This window comes from Amblyomma mixtum, chromosome 6 (genome assembly GCF_055824585.1).
Source record: "Amblyomma mixtum isolate Tamu chromosome 6, ASM5582458v1, whole genome shotgun sequence".
Taxonomy (NCBI): domain Eukaryota; kingdom Metazoa; phylum Arthropoda; class Arachnida; order Ixodida; family Ixodidae; genus Amblyomma; species Amblyomma mixtum.
In genome coordinates, this window is record NC_143017.1 from 53178348 (window position 1) to 53194350 (window position 16003).

Sequence of the window (16003 nt, forward strand, 5' to 3'; positions counted from 1 at the left end):
CCGAGGTGTTCGTTTCCAAGCCCTGTAGTGAGCAGCACATTTGACACATTTGACAGTGCTAAGCTTGAGTGGGTTGAAAACTAAAGTTGCTCCCGCCTTCTTGAGATTAAGGTCCCTGAGTATGCAAGAGAAACTGGGCTGCAGATCTCAGAAGCAGACCCCTTGGGCCGTATACTTTTGACAGAGACCGTGGCCCGCAAGCTGGCCCGCGAAATCTGGAAAGCCGTACAGCCGGGGACAAAAGTCTCTGGACCACGTGTTCCTCAAACGAAGCTGATAGCTCCGCAGTAACCCGGCGACTGGAGACAATACTTGTGGAGGGGAAAGTCAAAATTGCGTTGCTTCATCTCCGCAAGTGCAGTCTCCAGCTGCCGTCTAATTGCAGAACTGTCGGCTTCGTTAGAGGAACACGTGGGCCAGAGACTTTTGTCTCCAACTGTACATGTGCCTGCCTTAAAGGGGCTCTGAAGCACTGCTTGAAGTGACGCCGCCTATACTTCAGGTGATTCTTTACGTTATATAGATGCTGACTCAAAAAGAATTACAGAAATCGGCGCATAGGAACGGGTGTTACTCGACAAAGGAATTTCAAAATACAAGCAAACAAAATGCTGCCCTCAACAAAATTTTTGCGGTGCTTCCCATTCCCATTTCACTTTCTCAATGACGACATTGCGTCGGACCAATAAAAACAGCCAATCTGAGCACGTCGCGGAAGTTTGCACACCATAGTTGCCTGTTCCTTCGAACTCCTCGTTGCCAAGGCTAGAAGTGTCGTTTACACGCTCACAACAACAATGTGAACACTGTCGGGTTTAAAATGGGGGAGATAATGCGTTCTCCGCGTTTAACCGCGGCTGACAAAGTTCAAAACCGCGCGGACCCCACCCCGTGGTCGCGAGCGCTACAGAGCGCACGCCGACCACGGCGGGCCTTGCTCTGCGGGAACAAAGGAACGAGACACTGGCTGACACAAACAAGGCATTTATTGCTATAACAACAATAACGCCGGCTAGCAACAAAATACACTGAGGAATCGAGGATGTCCGACTCACCAGCACGGTTACGAGCGAACGTTCGCCCACGCAAGGGCAAAGGGCTAAGCTCCGAGGCCGGACGGGACGGGGTGCGGGAGCAAGTTCCGACCACGAGGCGCCCGTCGACGAAGAGCGGAGCGGCTCGCGAAACGTCCGCGATCTTCCCGGACCCAAGGAGAACAGACCCCGTCGCTCCCCGCGAGCGCGCAGCAAAACGCCATCTGTGTCGCTGGTGTCGCTGCGACGCGAGCGCCCTCCCCTGTTAGTTAGAGTAACCCAACTGAGAAGGGTGCGTTGCGGGGGAGCTAACCACAGTAGGGGGTGCAATGCGGGAAAGTGAACGAAGGGGACGAAGACGTCCCCACAACACACAGCTGGACCATGATCGATGGCCTTCCCTGACTTATACGAACTCGAGCGCGAGATACTGCGACGGAGTGACAACCTGCGCGAGATACTTTTTAGCATAGCGCGTACCGCTATAACGCCACCGTTTACCGCGTACCGTGCCTTTCCACTGCGCGCTGCTGACAAGAACGTCGCCACATCTGGAGCCACCGGCCGGTGATCCTCCACAAGTTGACGATGCGCACTGGGAAATGTGAGACGAATACCTTTTTTCTTTGTGTCCTTTCTTGGGACCGAAACGAACGCTTGTAGAACACAATGTGATTCCGCCAAGCCGTTCTCAGATACATAGAGCGTAGCCTTTAGCGCTGTGCGCTAGGTCATATATGCATGTGTACAGAGAGGTGCAAAGTCCTTCGATGCAAAACAACATCCAAAGCCCCTGGTGTTGTTTTTTTGTTTTCCTTACTTTGCAGTGTTTTTAAGTAAGGCAAACGTGTTGATTTTGTTGATATAATATAAAACTCGAAAACGTGGCAACACTTTTCATTTATAAACACAGTTCGCAGCATATCTACTGTTTGTTCAATTATAAAGCACCCGCCCGATGATGTCATATCCACTGCTAAAAACTGCCACTGTGTGGTGACAGTCAGCACCATGAATTTGTTTTTGCGAGCTAATTAAAATATTAAAAACCGGCATATCCGTGGTAAGACCGATGCTAACAGCATCACTATAACATATTCTATGCAACGAACAGGCAAAACAATGCACTGAAAATTTATTTCGGGGCCACTTTAACGTTCCCAAACGTCGTGCTCTGCGCACCGCGCAAAACATGATCTTGGCAATAAATCCAGCATGGAATGGTCGGAGTGGCTATGGAGGCTACCATGGACGAGCGGCTGTCGAGGCCATACAAGGTGACCTCGGCTGGCCCTTGTTCGAAGCACGAGACACCAAACTTGTCTTCGAAGGTTGCTGCGGACCACGGACGACAACAGGTGGGCCCACCGAGTTTATCGGTACCTGTGCCTCAAAGGCGTCAGGACAACGTGGGTCTCGCATCTACACACTTTGAGCCGCATGTTCGTCCTGTCCGAGCAGCCAGTGCAGGAGGACAGTGAGGACAAGTGCACGTCCCGAGCAGTGCAGACACACGTGCGGGACGCGGGGAGGAACCAGTGGCTCGCGGCAATTTGCTCGATGACTACTCTTCTGCTGTACAGCAGCCACAAGACCGCCTCAGCACCGCAGAAGCTGCACGACAAAGACAGTAGGAGTGTGCTGCTATCTGAGGCGCGAGCTGGAGCCCTGCGCGCCCTTCTATACCGTCAGGGGTTTGACACTTCAACGCAGGTTCAGGCAGCACTGTGCCGAAAGTTCGGTGAGGAGCAAAAGAGCGCCGAACATGTCGTCATTCATTGATCACAGTTGCCGCCACTACGCCCGGAGACAACACTGTACCCGAGGAGCTGGGTTTGGTGGCCCCTGCCGGCGTCGCGCCGTCCACGGCGGTGGCGGTAACTAAAGAGAGACTTCGACAGTGGCGGCACATGGCTGACCCGACAACGCGGCCTCGGAGACACTAGACCCGACAGTGCGAACTGCAGTGACATCAACCCGCGGGGAGCTGACTCGCACGTGGATAGCCAACATGATACCCCCCCCCCCCCCCCCCCGTCCCTCCCTTTTTTTTCTCACCTTCGCTTGCTTTCTGCTGTAAATGTTAGCTTTTTCTCATTTTTCTGTGTAACGGCTGAGGCGAAAAACTGTTGCTCACCCTATATGCAGAGGGAATAGCCCCATAAACATCATCACCATCATCACCCCGCCTTCTTCGCTGCGCGGTTTGACAAGCCAATGACAGTCCCCTAACTGCCAAGGTTACGAGTGCTGCATGACGCGCTGTGCGAGGTTTTGCAAGCGTTGCGAGGGTATAGCGGACATGGTCGATATGATATGGACATGTCCTAGCTTTGGAGAGCCTTACAGAACTGCTGAGTCCTGGGAGGCACTGCTTCTGAAAGAGGACGAAAAAGAACAACGCACTGTCATCCGTCTCGCCCTGGCCGCTGCCGAGATCCAGGTGATTCCGGTCGACGGTTAAGGGGGAGGACATGGCTGGGACCGAGCTGCGACTCGGATCCGGGTCAACCTTTTGACGGGTGTCAATAAATGTTATTTCTCTCTCTCTCTCTCGAGCGAAAACCCGACACCGCAGGTGGCTGCGAGGCGTGAAAGTGGGAATTAAAAAAAATGATTTGCAAATTATCCGCTCAAGTTCTGAAGACTTGTACGCGGCATGGCCACAGTGACATTTACTATACAGAAAACACGCATTTGACAGCCACTTTCTCAACAGCTTTTCAGGGCCCCCTTTAATGCAGCATTGGGTAGCCACCACAGCACTTGTACTACTACTTCAAGCGAAAGAAACGCTGGGCGTGTGCGGCTTCCTGAAGGCATGGTGCGAACCGATTGTCCATTTGGGTTCGACAACTTGAGAATTGCCTCAGCAGTATTTTTGTCTTTTTTGCCGAAAGAAGTCCACGTTTGCAAACAGGCACATGCATAAGGGGTGGGGTGGCACAGGCCTTCGGGTTTCTCTCCATTCTCACACTCCGAGCGGGTTTCTCGACGAAAGGGTTAAGCCCGAGTTCTATACCGAAAACGCACATTTAGAAAAACATAATTTCCCAGAGCACAAAGCTGAAAGCACTGCGGGGGCTAACTTAGGCCTATCAGTTATTCTGGAGCAGTGTGTTCAGTTAAAGCATTCATTTTATTAAACTTCTTTGAATGCTTTTTGTCCGTGGTAGTCTGAAGCAGATCGGAAGCATCTTTTAGAAGCTATACAGTTCTGCATTCGCACTTTCCTTTTCCTCCTCTTCCCTTTCCCCTGTGTGGAGTAGCAGGCCAGGGCCATGTTACCACCGGCCGACCTCTCCACCTTTCCCTCATTAAAATTCCTTTCTCTCTCTTCTATACAGTTCTGACCAGGGTGTACAGTCCGCACTCTAAACAGGAATACACTAATATATAGGAGTAAAACAGAGTAAGCTGTCTTCTATCGCACTCCCTTTCATAATAGAGAGTATGATAGAGGACAGAAAGAAAGAAAGAAGTAGAGAAAGAAAGGAAGAAAGAGAGAAAAAGAGAAAGGAAGAAAGGAAGAAGGATAGAAAGAAAGAAAGAGAGAAGGAAAGGAAGAAAGAAAGAAAAAGAGAAAGGAAGAAAGGAAGAAGGATAGAAAGAAAGAAAGAAAGAGAGAAGGAAAGAAAGAAAGGAAGAAAGAGAGAAGGAAAGAAAGCAAGGAAGAAAGAAAGAAAAAGAGAAAGGAAGAAAGGAAGAAGGATAGAAAGAAAGAGAGAAGGAAATAAAGAAAAAAAGAAAGGAAGAAAGAGAGAAGGAAATAAAGAAAGAAGGAAAGAAAGAAAGAAAGAAAGAAAGAAAGAAAGAAAGAAAGAAAGAAAGAAAGAAAGAAAGAAAGAAAGAAAGAAAGAAAGAAAGAAAGAAAGGAAGCTTACTCGCTTTTTATTCCTTTCTGTTTAGAGTGCGGATTTCTTGCTAGCACCTTTGTATGCGCTCTAGATCACGACGCCCTTTTCCAAGGTGGCGAGAAAGTGCAAATCATAGATGTTTCCTAATTACCATAATTATTTTTCTCATTTTTTTTTCAGCCCATGCTCTACATGAATTAAGACGTTGTTGATCTCCCGCGTGCGTTTCACCTGCCTTTACTTATTTGCTTTTTTATATTAGTATATTTTTTAGGCCACGCAAATGTACTCGTGAATAGCAATCTGTGCCTCCCAATTCTTGGCCGACCTGCCAGTGTATGTAAGTGCTATCGGCTGCTAGGCCAACAACAAAAACAAGGCTGCTTTGCGTTTGAATGAAGGTTTTCGCAGTGCATACAACCGAATGCAGACAGGTATAGCACAGACGTGGTGGTGGGCCACGCGGCTACCACATACGCAGCATGTTAACAGTATAGTAAATGAGAAATAATTAAAAATATCAAGTTTGGCTAAAAAGTTTCTCGGTGCAACCTGCTATTTCTACGTTACTTAAGGAAATTAACACACAAAAAAAACAGCACCTCATGCAAGGCACAAACAGACGTGCTCGTATAGCGTTCGTGTCGTGTCATGTCTGCACGTTCACGTGTAAAAACACTTGTCGGTACCCGCACTCTCAAGTATGACGCCCGTTTCTGGGCGCAGAGAAAGGGGACAGTGAGCATGCAGTGCCAAGCATGATGAATGACGGTTCCTGCCATGACTATGGGATCAAGATCAACCTCCATCAACACTGTATAAGCTACCGAGATCGAGGAAAACAAAAATGGAGTTCCAATGCAGGAATGCTAACCAGAAAAGATCGTTCCTTTTTTGTCAAATGTTTAGGGGAATCCCCCAAGGTGAAGTAGATTTGTAGATCTGTAGATGATTTGTAGATCTGAGATTTGTAGATGAGTAGATCTACTCCACCCTGGGGGATTCCCCTAAAACATTTGAAAAACAGAGTTCCCACTTCGAGTTATTGATCAATTTTTAGAGCGACTGCTCCTGTGAAGCGGTGGTCCCGGGTTCGAACCCCAGACCAGGACAAATTTTCTGAGAAAGCTGTTTAGCTTTCCTTTGTAGCTGCATAGCTGCGCACGGGTGGATGTCAACGAGTAATTACTCTCTTATTATCGTTCCTCTTTAGTGTGATCTTTGAGATCGTTCCATTGCGCTCATCAACATGTCATCACTTACTGAGAGTAAGTATTCTTCTTATGAACAGTCTTGGCCAAAAGTCTTCAGGCCAAAGGCTTTTCGCCTGAGCCGCATAATAGAGCCGTCAGGATACCACTAAAGACCAAAGTGCATGAAATTCTTGGAGATGGTTTCTATACTTATTTATTTATTGTAATATATATTTATATTTATTGGAAATAAATATATTTATATATTTATATTTATAGTAGTTATGTAACACTTATGTAAGAGTTCTCATTACTGTTGATCTGCTTGTAATTTATCTGTATTGTACTGAACTCTATATAGTACTGGTTGCCCACCTGCTACGGTCTCTTACTGAGACTGGCAGTATTGTAAATAAATAAAAATAAATAAATAATACTCGAGGCAGAGAAGCTTGCTGCTTGACGTGTGCTTTGACTGCTCCTCTGTTGAAGGGACGTTCATTCCGCTGCAAGTGAGCGCTGTAGCCTGAAGACTATCGTCGGAGAGTATACATGCCCCACCACAGCGAGAAGACTGTGTGCCGCATCGACGTTGGAGGCTTGCGGCATCCGCAATCCGCGCGGCTTCAGCACAGCGGAGGAAGCCAGGAGCGGCGGAAGCGCCCAGCGATTAGCGCAACGCGTTTCCCTCGCAGCCGCAGGGTGGGTGCCGCAAATGAAGATGAATTTTGCCTCAGCGCCCGGCGACGTTATCGGCTTCCCCGGCGCACACGCACGTGGCTTGCGAGGCGCGAAAGCGCGCTTCCGTGGCGGTGCCGGCGCGCGCGCGCGCTTGACTCGGCGGCACGGTGCACCGCACACAGTATATAAAGCTCGTGGTTAATCGTGTGCATTACAGTGGAAGCAGCAGCAACGAAAGCAGCTTACGCGCAGAGAGGCATAGCGGGAACACTCGCTGCGAGATACAGACGCGTTTTTAGTATCGTGAAACTTAATTACACGGTTGGTCTCGGCTGTGTCACGGCTGATGCTGCTTGTGCAGTGCTGTCGTAGTTCATGTTGAATGGATAGTTGTAGTCGCCACACCTAAGGGTTCTGCAGTTCCTCACTCCTGTCGCAATACTGGAAAGGTATCAAAATGATACGGAAAGCACAAAGTCTTATCACCGTCATTACCACACGGCGTCCATTCACTGTCTCTACTAGCGTATCGAACACCATGAAAACGTAGATTATAGAGTACAAGAAAGTGATCAATAAGCGAAGTTTATTGCCGAGGCAGGGCAGGCGCGGAGGGATAGAATGACAGGATGTTTTTAATTGCTCAAAACGAACGAAGAAAAACAAGTAAAGACAGATGCGGCAAAATGACTATACGCGTCAATTTTCTTTATTAAATCCGACTTTTATTTTGGAGAGACATACGGCAATTAAAGAAAAATTGCGCAGTGTATAACGCTACTGCAATCAGGCTTAACTGTTTCGACAGACATGCTATATGCCGAGTGGTTGCCACGGCCGAACGGTGTTGGCGGAACGGGGCTGGTGTACCTGACTCTTGGCACTCTGGTTGGCATGCATGTCCTTTTTCTCTCAGGCCCTATTGCGGTGCGCCCTTTGCACACGTCATCATCAGCCTGACTACGCCCACTGCAAGGCAAAGGCCTCTCCGGTACTCCAACTGACCCGATGTTGTGTCAGCTGCGGATGCCGTATCCCCGCAAACTTCCTAATCTGATCCAGTCCCCTAACTTCTTTCAACGAAAAGACGTGGTCGCTAAGAAACATCCCTCGCCGTGGAAGGATAACCGTCCGAACGGCCTCGCGAGTGCGTTGTTCGTCCATTCCACCGTGGATTAGTGCCACTGCAGCTCTGCGCTTTCACACGTATAGTCAGGGAAAAAAACAATTCGATATAACGTGCCGACAACCAAAAACACTACTGAAACACTAACGGAGATCAGCACCGGTACTAGAGCGGAAATTTACGAGTATGGATCGGCACAATCGCTGTTAGGCTAGTAGAGGGGTGGGCCCTTATTTCGTCCAGTCGCATAATTCCTGCTAGCCGTCCCTGAGCACTTTCTGCTATTTAAAAAAAAATAATACGCTTTGCTTCCGCCGCTTAGATTCGCAAATGTGCCTTCGCAAGCATTGTTGCCAATGCATGGCGGCCATTCCAATAGAAAGGAGACACACCTTTGTGCGCGTGCATGTCTCGTTGCGAGTTCAAATTCTCCAGGCTGCATCGTGGTCAGCGGTAGTTAGCAGTCGTACCGCAGTCGTATACCACTTGGCGGTGGTATACAGACAGTGGCGCCGCCTATGAGCAGGGCTGTCGGCTATTTGTGACGTCCTACAGCTTTTATTTTTCTTCTATGTTCGCCCATTTAGCTATGCTATAGTCGGATACGACTCAAGAGCGAAGCGGCTTTTCTCCGACAAAGGACTCCTCCTTCCAGCCAATGGCATCGGTCGATTCTCATGAGCCTTGTTACAATGCATGGAGCGACAATGCAGAGAGGGTACCATCCCCTTTCATCTGTCACTCCCTGCATTGTCACTCTAGAAGGCTCATGAGAATCGGCTGACGCCATTGACTGGAAGGAGGCCCTCTGATCGGGAAAAGCCGCTTCGTTCTTGAGTTGTATCTGACTGTAAGCAGTTCGTCTTACTGTCGCAAGTGGCGCAACAGTCTTAAACTGCTAGTGTGCCTCTATGCGCATGCTCCAAGCCGGGGCACATGGTATTATCAGCTAGCTCTGGTTGTTTGTCACTAATGATGATGACAATCTAATCGCAGCGCTTCGTTTGCTTTGGGTAGTCAAGGGTACATATGGTTTGAACTTGAAGACAGAGGTATCTGACCTGATTCAGGATAAGCAATGAGTTGGTTTTTCTCCACTAGGCGCTGCATTTGTTAGTTCGAGGGTTGAGACTTTCCGCAAAAAATAGGCTCAAGGGAAATTTATGTTTTCCTTTACACCAAGCTAATAGTTACAAGTGAGGAATAAGCTGAAACTCGAACGGTCATGCTGCCAGGTGGTTCGCATTGTTGCACTCATGGGGTGCTTGAGAGTGAAAGTATGAAAGGGACCGCGACAACTGAATTTTATAGAAGTGATTCTTTTCGGCGCAACGAAAAACAGAAGTGTCCAAGGTGACCGATTCCGCAGTGGTTTTCTTAGAAGAGCTGTAGAAGTTTTATATAGAAAATTTTTTGATCACTGCGTGTGCCCGTTTTATGCACTGCATACAATTTTTTTTTTGCATTTACGTATTGTATAGTATACTACACTGATGTATTTTATGTATGTATTACGATACTGGAAACTATGAGCAGGGAAATTAAAATTAATTGGTTCGGTTTGTTTTATGCTGTTAAACGTCCCAAAGCGACTCAGGCTATGAGGGACACCAGTAGTGGAGGGCTCCGGAAAATTCGACCTGCGGTTTTGTAACGTGCATTGACATCGCACAGTACATGGGCCTCTAGCATTTCGTGAACATGGAAATGTGACCACCGCGGGCGGGATGAAACCCGCGCCTTTCGGGTTATCAGCTGAGCACCATAACCCCTGAGCCACCGCGGCGACTGAAAATGAAAATTGGCTTTCAGGAAAGGGAAGGACGCTGTATTTGCTCACTTGATGAACGACCGAACCGCGCCGTAAGGGAAGGTATGAAGAAGGGAGTGAAAGAAGAGAGAAGAGGCACCGTAGTGAAGGGCTCCGGAATAATTTCGACGACCCGACGATCTTTAAATGGCACTGATATCGCGCGGTGTACGGGAGCGGTGTACAGCGATTTCACGCCAGTCAAAGTGACAAATTAAAAACTAATACAGTTCCAGTCGTCAGGTCATAATTATTCAGCTTTAGAACAGCATAACGTTCATTTCAGTTCCCACGCCCAAATTAAGCGCTGTTAGGACGACAGATTTCACGCACCGCGATTACCGCTCCGCTTCAAGCTAGAAACACAAAACACTGTGGCGCCATCTAGTAGCGAAAGCTTGAAGCGCCTCATCGGCGATGGGAATTGAGCGTTGTTTTTCATCGAAGGCCACACCGGAGAGCACGTGAGCGGTATATGCGAAATATATCATGAACATTTCTTGAAGAAAAAAAACACTATACAATTAACCTAACGGTAATAGACCACTTGGCAGGTGTACCCCGATACTAGGGACTGCTAGGGACCATACCCATACTGGCGAGGTTTCTCCTCATGTCCCTCCAGCTTGTTTTATGCGATTTTAAAGGCTAAATAAAATTATAAATGCTAGTTTAATCATTGTCACAGTGCTCGGTTCTTACATGAGGCAAGAGCTCTTAATTTCCGCCGTCATTTCATAACATATTTTGGTCAGTTGCAGCCCTTTGTAAGATTGCATACACAAAATTTTGGCCGCGTGTTTTCTTTTCTGTAATGATGCGTTAAGTCATTACTAAACATGAATCACAGAGTATGACTGGCAAATAATTTATGAGCGAATACCTCCTTTCACGTTGTATCGGTATCAACCGCCGAACGAGGGTCGTGTTGTTAAAGAGTAGGATATCTCGTGAGGCATAAAAACTACGACATGATTGCCGCTTCATTATTTGCTGCCGTTCCAGCTCTTTAGGCAGGCTAGGCTAAGCAATGGGATGAATTACAACGAAAAACAAGCGATTATTTCGCAGTTTTTTACGTCTCACTCGAGCTGTACTAAACATTCATGTCACAGCCACCGTTCGGCTGTTGAAACCGAAATCAGAACAGCATGAAAGAAGAAATCCCAGTGCGAATTATTCACCAGCCGTATGCTAATACCACGCGCTGATTCACGTATACTAAGTATTGGACATCACTACGCAGGAGAAAACACGTGATTGAAATTTATCAATCTGTATACATTTGAAAAAGTCGTACAGACTTTGGGCTTTCACTGCACCAGACTGTCGACCATCTTGAAAAAACGCAGGAGCACGAAAAAAACGGGTACGAAATAGACACAAGTACGACAGGACGTATGCTGCTACGTTTTTTCAAGATGGATTGATACCAACTGGCCCAAAATTTGGTGCTTTCGCACAGTATTTCTTCTACACTGGTCTCTTTCCTATCTCACCAAACAAGACAAGTCCTATTGTCACGTGTGTGAATTTAATCGCAGTGACCACATGTCAGTGCCGGACTCTTTCTGCATCAAGCAAGGAGTTGTTCCCCTTGAAGTTCAAGCACTGCTGGGACTTGTGTCGCCGTCTCTGGGCCATTCAAGAGGACTAGCAGCATACATCCTGTCGTAATTGTGTCTATTTCGTCCCAGTTTTTTCGCGCTGCTACGTTTTTTCAATATGGATCGATACCAACTGGCCCAAACTTCGGTGCTTTTGCTCAGTCGACCAGCACGGCTGGAAACATTGAAGTCCAAATGTTATGGAAGCTATTTTTCTGTAAGCATTTGTTTTGTGGGAAAGCTTGCCGATTTTCTTCCCTCCAGATTACTGCTGCCTCGTTATTTCGAATGAATGCCGCAACACGCATTCCTTGCCATGTGGCCTATCCATCGTCTTGAAAGACAATTACAGTCCCGTGTCCCCGATACAGTTCTCAGCGCTGCTGAGATAAGCCGATAAAGTTCTCTCGCTTACTGGAACTTCTCTTTGCGTCGCAAAGAACCTTGCATAACGTTGAACGCGTCAGAAAATAGCCCCACCAGCGGACGCCTATACAAGTGCCACAGCGCTCAGTATGAACTGCACTCAAGAGTTGAGGCCGGAGCGCGCTACGGGACAAGTAGGCAGTGTGGCCTGATATATTTGTCGATGCTAGAAGCGCGTCCCACCAGGCATCGGGTCCAGGAGCACCGCCGCAGTGCCGAAGGAGGAAGGAACGTGGGCCGGAGACGGGGAGTAGGGGAAGTGAAGGGAAAACACTGTAATCACATATTTACATTAATTACATAGAGCGGGACTGAGAATGGCTCTCAGTGGAAGGGCAACGTCTTCGTCAACCGAAGTCGACTGGAGCTAGCAGGCTTCTCTCGGCCACACTCACGGCCGAGTTAAATATCGTCCGGTTTCCCCAGATCCCTGGCTGGGGAAAAATGGTCGACGAGCACTGTCCAATCGGATGGACCGAAGGGGACCTCCTTGTTACCGCCCACGGCTGGGCAGGTGCGAGCTTGTCCACTCTGTCGCAGCTGGGTCGAAGAGAGGGGAAGATTGCTGACTCATCCAGCCCCGCGGGGAAAGGAATCTCCTGAAGTCTTTCAGCAGGGGAATGAACTTGCCTCCCCGCCGATTGCCCAGAACGCGAGTCGGGGACACAGAATTCTTCAATTATCCGCCAGCGTGACGGCGCCGCCAGGTCGCCTCCGCATTCATGGTGGTTGCTCGGACAATAGCTCCTGGGCCTCGCCTGCCTTCGTCGCCGCTGCACTCCGTTCAAGGAATTTCGCTGGGGTTTTGGCTGACAATGGCCTTTGACATCCCTGCCACACTAATCCGCTGAGGCTCGGAGGGGCATTCCAAGCTTCTCACTTCCCATGGTCGTCGCGAGGTTGTCGACCTTGGCGATTGTTCACGGTAGCGGCTTGATCGGGCCCACGTGGTCCGAAGTGGACACAGGTGTGACGGGAACACACAAAGAGAACCGTCATTTTTCATTTCTTGACTTGGTCAGTGACCCAATTTTCCTTTGTGAATAAATAACACAAAGGGAGTTAAAGGGGGGGGGGGGTAGAAACACAACAGCACGTCCGCCGCCCGAAGAGGTCTCGTAGTGGTTGCAGCCAACGCTGCTGCGCGCAGAGACCTGGAGTTGTGTCCGTTCGGCCTTTGGTCACAGCTGGGCCCAAAGGTTCTTCTTGCTTCGTTGACAGCTGTAACGAGCTCAACCAGCAAAGTCCAAAGCCCAACAAGCAGAAAGCGCCAAACTGACTTCAAGAACTGCCAAGCTGTTTTCGGTCAACAAAATCTCTTTAGAGAAAATGAGCTGTAGCGTGAAATTTACGTCCTCCTCCGAAAGTTGACATGTTTGACCAAACCAGAATACACAGAGCTTGTTTAGCCAAAAGGGAGGAAAATTTCCTAAAATTTTGGGGGGTGCCGTAGCACGGTGTATGTCACAGAAAGCCACCGCCCGTGAGAGCACAAAGGGAAGGTGGAGCTGCTGAACACACATACAAAACAGACAAAAATGATTCCCGCTAAAGCAAAAAACAAAATACAAATTTGCATAGCGGAATAACGTCTGGGGAGTCAGGAAAGGGCATTACACGGGAAAGCTTCGGCTGAGGCCATCAGCGTTTCCATTACCTCGCACTTTACTGCAACGCATGTAAACTGAGTCCCGCAATGCCAAGCTCCGAAATTTCGCTCTCATTTCGCATAAGAGAGTGATATGAACAAAAGACAAACAAGCATTAAACTCAATATAAGATTATGCGTCATATCCGCCCCTTGCGCGGCCGTGGTCCGACAGCTGCTTTAGCAGATAAGACATTACATAATGCTAGAAATTTCAGCTTGCATTTCTGTACAGGAGAGTTAAATGAACAAAAGAGACAAGCATTCAACTCAAGAACGGGTTATTCCTCGAACCCGCCCGCAAACAGCGGTGCGACTCAGGGAATTTACTGGTTCCTATTTTTCAGCCGCCCCCTGCGCGGCCGCGGTCCGATAGCTACTCTAGCAGGTGCAACAGGACACAAGGCTAGGAATTTCAGCTTGGGACCCTTAACTGTTCCTCGTCCAAGTCTCGCGGTTCTGAAGTTTGGCTGACGCTCAGAAAGCAGAATGCGAGAAGGGAACGAACGGGTGCGAATGCCGTGCCAGCGTATCCGTCTCTCTCGGATTAGGTTCGCGCGTTGCGTCCCCTTAGCTTGTGTTCCCTTCAAGCGGCGCGTGCGAACTTTTGAGCGCTGAGGTGCCAAATTGGGGCGGGTAACCGGTTGTCCGGTTTTCTGTGCAGCAGTCAACATGAGGCGCACTTTCCCCTTCATTAACATTCCCCGTTTGGCCACCTCTATGCGCCGCCGCTCTGTGGAAACCCTCGCTGTTGGTTTGCGGGGCGCGTCACTAGCCATCGCGGAACCGTCACAGGTTAAGTCGTCGGCGTTCGCCTCATTGTCAGTTTGTGATCCAGCCTGCTCTGGCTCACTACCGTTAGAGTTTATAAGGCTTACAGGGCCACGTTTGCCCTCTTCACCCGCGTGCTCTGCTGGCTCTGCGAATTCTGGAGCCTTCGAACTGGTAAGGACCTGCGCAGCATCATCTCCAAAACAAAGGCCTTTTTCTTTGGGCAGCATATCCAAGCGATTTGAGAAAATCGAGGGATACTGCAAAGGCAGGTTTTGGGAGACGGCTGCCTTGGTCAGACGCAGCTCGAGGGGGCTCTCGATCGCGACGCGGGCAGTAAGTTGGTCGTGTTCGATACCTTTCCTATCCTTATACTGGCGGTACAGCAGGCCAGAACGGAGCTGGAAAGGTATGTTCTTCCGTGACACACCTATGTCACTTTGGTGACTCAAGTTACGTAGAGTCTGGTCTTTCTCTTGCTCAGCGGTGAACGTTTCTCTGTCCACTCGAAGGAGTTCGAGAAAGCCATCTGAGTGGGGTAACACTAGATTGGTATTCAATTCCTCACCTAGCCCCAGCTCATCACTCGTGCCTGATTCGGAAGACTCACTATAGCTTGCACTACTATCGGTGCTCTTTACCCCTGTGCTAGAAGTGAGTAAGTCCTGGGCTGGCTCGTCATTAGGTAGCGCGGAGCCGTCACGGGTAAAGTCACCGGCGTTCGCCTCATCGCCAGTTTGCAATAAAGCCTGCTCTAGCTCATCACCGTGAGAATTTACAGGCTTCGGGCTTACAGGTTCAGGTTTGCCCTCTTCAACCACGTGCTCTGCTGGCGCCGCGACCTCACGAGCCTTCGAAATGGTAAGGACCTTCGCAGCGTTATCTCCAAAACAAAGGCCTTTTTTCTTGGGGCAGCATATCCAAGCGATTAGGGAAAATCGAGGGATGCTGCTTAGGCAGGTTTTGGGAGACGGCTGCCTCGGTCAGACGCACCCCGAGCGGGCTCTCGATCGCGACGCGGGCAATAGGCAAAGACACACTGGTTTCATTGGAGCATAACTCAATTTCGGGTGTTTGGTCGCGAGCGGTTGTCCTTCCCTGATTGTTGAACTGATCTTTGTTTCCAAGCAGCGATGAGGCGCATTCCTCGCTTACAGTAGAACTTGCAGTTGCCGCTGTCAGCGCGCGACTGCTTTCTGGAGGACTACATCTCGGCGCTGCGCCTCCACCTTTCTGGGTTGCAAGGACAATCTCTGCGGCATCCCGCTTTTCAGCAAACGCTGCGCTCTGGCTTGGAGCGCCACAGTCGCTGTCAGGTGACTGACAACGAGGCTCTGTGCTGCAGATTATCGCTTCAACTTCCCGACTGCCACTGTTCTTCTGAGCAGTTAAATTGTGCGTAGCTGACCAAGCGAGGCTCTTTGGCTGGTCACTGACGCACTGATGGGAGCGCTGCCCGCTGCTATCACTTCGGCTTTTAGATACGGTCTGTACACGAATTCCGAAGTATCGGAAGAGGGCACTTTTGGCTTTGTCGTAGTTGCGGGCATCCTCATCGGACAGTCGCGCTAATACGGCAGCGACATCACAAGGGAGGATAGCCAGCAACATCATTGACCATTCGCCCTGATCTAGTTCCTCCTCCGCACATACCTGTTCAAAATTCGCGAGGAACGTTCTGAAGCTCTCGCCTCTCTGAAAAGTCCTCAACCGATCTCGGGCCCTTTTCCGTCTGAGAAATTGAGTCGTACGTATGAGCTCCTGCTGCTCTCGTTTACGTAGTTCCTCGAGCTCAGCGCGTCTCTTACGGCATTGCTCCTGCCATTCTATTTCAACCCTGTCGGACTTCT